Here is a 6,000-nt window from a genome sequence, read left to right as displayed (position 1 = left end):
CCCCTTGCAGTAAATTTGCATTTAATTTCTGGGGAAAAAATTACGGAGACTGCATTTTAAACCAAGAGACTGTAGATACTTATCCTTGGGCCAGTATTTGTAGCATAAATATAAAAACAGGTTTTGCAGAAAATATCTGTAGCATTGTGTGTGTGTATTTGTGTGTATGTATATATACTTATATATATATACATAAATGGATTTAGCTTTATTTTGTCCAGTAGGCCAAGTGTGACCAGATCTTAGGCTTTTGTTTTGAAGCAATCAATGATTCCTAGTCATCTCCTGCTTTTTTTCCTGTAAACCAGCTGTATAGCAGAGAATCCCCTGGTGTGCAGGATTTTTTGAGTTTGGAAACTAATGCCTATTACATTTAGAAATATCAAAGATATTTTATGCTGCCTGACTAAGCCTTCCAGAATGTGTTGCTCCAATTAAATTACTTCTTTTTAATGCAATGAGGAGAGTGTGGGTGAAGGAACATAACTCTTGCTCCAGGTAAACATCCCTTTGCTGTTGCTGGTCAGCAGCATTGACTATGTGGGTACAATTTACCTTTGTGATAATTTTCCTCAAATTATTCTGTGCTATTCATTGTTTTCCTCAGCTACACTCAGACTTCATGTCTGCTGGGAGGAGATCCAGGTGTAGACTTTTTAATTGTGGGAAGGAAACCCATAGGGGTCACAAATTTGTGACTATGGAACTATGAGGGTCTGCATCTCCATGGGCAAGAAACCACAAACACACAAAGGCTGAAGCCTCACAAAGTAGGTGTGTTTGTAGCTCCTGCTCTGATTTTTATTCCACAGATGGGATTTTCTGTCGTTGGAAACTCTTTTATCCCTCCTCTGATTCTTCACTTTCCAACAGGCTGCCTGTGTGCAGTTCACTGATTTTCCACCCAGCCCCATGAGAGTCTTTTCTTCATAAGCGCAATTATTTTTCAGGGTCCACAGAGGTTTCTGGCTCAGGTTAGATCACTTTCCTCACTGTAGCAGCCTAGCAGGATATCCAGGGCCCTCCCTTACATCTCCCCATAGAAATGAAAAGCAGATTCAGAGCTGCCCAGATGCCCTTTGATGGTCTTCAGGACATCTTATCTGCTGTAACTCCAGAGCAGTGGTGATCACCTCAAGTGCCTGGAAACTGAGCCAAATCCTCCATGGTAAATGTTTTGTTCTGCCTTATTTTTTCATTCCATTACCTCCAGAAAGGAATAAGACACAGAAACTAGTGGCTCAGAGAATTTAGCCTATCCCTAGTTATGGTCCTGGGAGTCACCTCCCTAAAGCAGAAGATAGGTTTCTGTTGCAATTTGCCTCCCCCATGCTGAGCAGTTGGAGCTGACACATCCTGATCTGGGAAAGCATTCCCTCATCACCTGACTCTCCCTGTGGATCCAAGAGGGCAGAGAAGGGATGTTCTGGGGAAGGGGCTAAAACTCCACTGCAAAACTGTTCTTTTGCCTACCTGCATCACTTAGGGGCCATCACACAGGCTGGGGCTGGTGGAGAGGGGAACAGCTGCGATCCTACCATGGGGAATGGCTGTGATGCCATTCAGTGCAACAGGAGCACCAGTTACCTGGGCAACACAGACTTGTTCATCATTTATTCATGGCAACCGGGGGCTTCTCCAACCCAGGGGATGGCCACCTGCCCTCTGTGTGCCCTGTGCTACTGCTCAGAATCTGAATATTACAAACAGTTTGCTCACCTGCACCTCCCCTCCCTGCCCCCTTGAGCCAGGCATCCTTCTTACCCTTTTCTCCTAACCTCTGCCTTGGCTCTTCACTTGCTTACACGAGTGTGGGTACACCAGGCCTGTTCCCAAATCACTCTGATGCAAGCATGGAGAGACACAATCTCTAATTCAGGCTGGCAGCTGGGAAGTTTAGCTCTCCTGAGAGCTGAGCAGAGCTTGCATGAGTTATACCTCCAGCAGCACAGCACAGTTTGCTAGGGACCAGCAAGGCTGCCACTCAGAGGACTGTAAAGAGGCAAGGACTGTGCTGGCAAGGAGCTGCAGGGCTGCAGTGAGGGTCTGAGGTGAAGCGGGATGCAACACAAGCAGAAGCAACTCAAAAATGAAAGTTAACCTATCTGCCTTTCTAACAGCCACCAGGTGTGGTAATGCTGGAGCCCAGGATCCAAAGTTGGCAGCACCTGTCCTGCACTCGCTGGCAAGGTGAGCTGAGCACTGGTTGGGTGAGTTCAGGTTTTTGTTCTGTCTTGGATGGCCCCTGCCAGATAAACTGTGCTTAGAGAGTCATGAATAAATGATAGCCTGATGATGGAGCACTGTCTTCAACAGATGTTCCCTGGGGAGGGAGGAGGGATCTTCACTTAAGTGGTGTGGCCAGACAGAGGTTATCAGAGCCACCCTCTGGAATTGACTCTGTCTAGTCTCCACTAGCTATAAAGGGAACCCCAAGTGACAAGAATTCTCACCTAGGGCAAAGTTTCACCATTTATTTAAGCATGGTTTTATTATCAGTTCTCCAAGACCATCTGCTATCCCCTCCCCACTCATAACCACATTTGACATCTCCTTTGGGAGAGCTCTGAGCACACACAGCTGCACACACACACACACACACACACACACACACACAAATTAATACATACCAAGGCCTTACCAGCTATTCATTTGCCCAGATGCAAGCAGAGAGCATTGTTGCTGCAGCCACTGAGCTGAAAGGAGTTATGCAAGAAAAATATGATTTAGAATGAAACTTTGTTAACATATTTGGAGGTATTGCTCATCTGCTTTATAAGCTCAAGGACTTTTAGTGCATCTTTATATTGATTGCATTCTGCTTGTGGAAGTGAATGCTATGGCAAAGAGCGGGGTCAGTCAGGTGTGATCCCCATTCAAAGAAGAAATTAATCCCCCTTGTCTGACTTCCTACACATCATGCACACATATAGTGACTGACAGAAGGAGGTAGAAACTTCCCTGTCCTCTGTGGGACTCTGAGAAACAATGGGAGTCAGGCATCCTCATGGAGGGCATTAGATGAGCACCTCCCACACATGGACAAACCTTGATCGGCTCCAGGCTGTGTCTCCATGCTGGCACAATGGGTCCTGTACCGCTATGAGAGTGCACAGCAGAAGGATGAGGGGCACCCAACACAGGCTGCAAGGACAACTGCGACTGGAAATAATCCCTTACAGCAAAAGCAAGCAGCTGCCTCCCGGAGCAGCATCCTTGGGGAGATTCAAAGTGACCTTGTGATTTCAGACAGACTTGCCACAAGAGGGCAGACAGCGTTTTCTGGCCTGATTACCACAGAAAATTGGTACCTCAGGAGAACCTGCTTTGCACTGATCTATTAGAAAGCTCTGCCTTGCTTCTGAGCATCCAGTCTTTGAAACTGATGTTCCTGCTTTACTCTGTAGGCCAGAAAGTGAAGAGACACAGTTTGGTGCACTACAGAGCTAATTTGCTGTCCGATATATGGAACAGCAGATGGAGGAGAGAGCTGCTTGTCTTTCCTGTAGCTTCTTCACTCACTTCTGCTTCCAGCCAAGAGTCCAATACACATGGCTTCTGGCTGAGCTCACTGAGCTGGTGCTGGTGTTCCAGCCAGAGCTCTGGGTTACTGCCTGGGGCACCCAGAGACCTCTCTGTTGTGGAAAATGCAATGGGCACTTTTTTAGATGAAGGTTCGGCAGCTTTCTGCCAGCCTCAGAACCCTTGCTGCTGGAAATGAGGTGAAAAGGGCTGCAGCCCCAGGGATCAGCACAGTGCTCAGGTGGGACCAGTGAACAGGCTGCACAGGAGGAATCTGGCACCAGTCACATTGCCTGATGTGAATTCCTGTGACAATAACGGCTTTTAACAATTTTAGGTAACTTATGCTGCTTAAACATGGTGGAAGGCCACAACTGGAAATTAAAATACCATTATTTTTCCTCAGACCAGACAGAGACTGGGCATAACCTCCCTTTCTTCATCTCTCTCAGCTGCATCTCACTTATCTCAGCCAGTTAACAGCTTGAGGAACAGCGGGGAAGACACTGGTGCCATTTCCAGGCAGCAACTCTTGTTGGCAGAGCTTGGGTTCAAGAAGCTGGATGCAGAGACCTGGGTTTCACTTAGGAAATCATGGGGCTGTCTTTGGGGGCAAGATATTATCATGGAAGAGCCTTTCTGAGCCGAGTTTCTGTCTGGAAAGGCTATTTTGAGTATCTCAGGGTGCCTTAGAGAGCCATAGTCTGACACTGACCTCTAGTGGGAATATATAATTTTATTTTTCCCTGCAATCTTAACCATTTTAAGTGACACATGTTAAAGGGGGCTGGAGAGAGCCCAGAATTACAGTTTCATTTTTTAAATCCTCATAAACAAATCAGAACTTCAAGACTTGCTTCCTATTATATTTAAATGTTTTTATTCACTCAACCACTACCTGCAAATACATTATGTATGTATATTACATATGTATCTGTAATATATCCATGTGGATATGGATACCTACCTGTATTTAAAGCTGCTGAAAATAATGAAACCCCTAAACTTGCATGGTCAGGCAGAAAGTTCTATGACAAGCAGAGAGCATGAAACATTGCGCAGGCCTTGCTGCATGAGTTACAGAAAGCAAGTGATGGGACAGAGTGGGCAAGTTCATCTTTCAGACTCCCCAGTCAACTTGTCCAAAGGGTTAGTATAAGCTCATCCAGCCAGAAGAGGGATGGCAAGGATATGGTGCCTGAGCTGAGTATTGCTGGGTGTAGTTAGAAGGTTAGAGTCCAGAGAGACTGGACCTGGGCAGCTGGGTGGCATAGATGATTTTATGGGGGGAGCCTGATGTCTGCAGCTCAGCTGTAGCAGACCACTGAAATACAGCCCTAGAAGAGCACTAAAGAAAGTTCTGGGCTCACTTCAGGGAAGCTGCAAGATCACTGGCTCCAGCTAAGTGCACATCAGCAGCAGAGAAAAGCTTCTGCCTGGCAGCCAGAGGTATAGACAGCTTGCAGTGGACTGTAGAGTCCCACATGGTGGATCTCGAGTTGCTCCCCGCAGAGCTGGTCCACAGTTTATAAGCTCAGGCCCCGTGCTTTGGCTGAACCACTCCTGGGCCTGTACTAGCCCAGGAAGCAGGCTCCACACCTATGCCATAACTGGAACATCACAAGAGAAGAGTATGACTGGCACTTGCTACAAAGCCAAGTAGCAACCAGTTCACACAAAAGTGAAATCTTTGTGCATCATCCCACAGGTCTGCACTGATTTGGCCAATGTGGATCTCTCACAGTACCTGATTTCATCCATGCAAATGTCTATAAGAAATCATTCCACAATGGAACTGTGTTTCTAGTAGCATCTAGTATATTACTAGACAAAATTACAAAGGCATTTTGGAAGGTATTTGATGGGTAACTTAGAAGCAATTGTGTACAGAAAGCTGAAAGTATAGAAAATCTGGGTGAGTCAGGAGCATCAGCTGCAGGTCAACATGAAGCTGGGATGCAGCTACCACCAGGGCATGAGAGAGAGTGACATGAATGTATTTCACAGATCCCTGCCCTGCATTTGACAGAACTGGTAAGATGTAAGAGTTTTGCAGCCGACCAGTGCCAGGGACACATCTGGAGATACCGAAACAGATCCTGAGTGTGGGAGGAAAACTTGTGACTAGAAAGTATTGATGCCAACAGAGACTTCCCTGCCTGCTTCCTGCTGCCCTCACGTCCCAAAACCTTTCTTCCTGCTTGCTCAGGGACACTTTACGTGGGTAGCTAGCCTGCAGCAAGGCATGGTTGAAATCCTGCTGGCCAGTGCTGAGGGAGTGATGCAAACCTGAAGTGTCAGATGCAGCACAGGAGGGGGAAGTCATTGATGCTTTGCATATGGCCTGTGTGAGCTGGGTCCCATACCCACCACCTAGATCTTCCCAGGTGAGCTCCCTTGCAAGTGGATGGCATGAAGGGGTCCTTCCTCTCCTGGGTTGAACTGGAAAGATGGGCACCCTGAGGAGGTGCAGAAGTG

This window comes from Heliangelus exortis, chromosome 3 (assembly GCF_036169615.1).
Source record: "Heliangelus exortis chromosome 3, bHelExo1.hap1, whole genome shotgun sequence".
In the NCBI taxonomy this organism is placed as follows: domain Eukaryota; kingdom Metazoa; phylum Chordata; class Aves; order Apodiformes; family Trochilidae; genus Heliangelus; species Heliangelus exortis.
Note: the sequence above shows the minus strand (reverse complement) of the source record.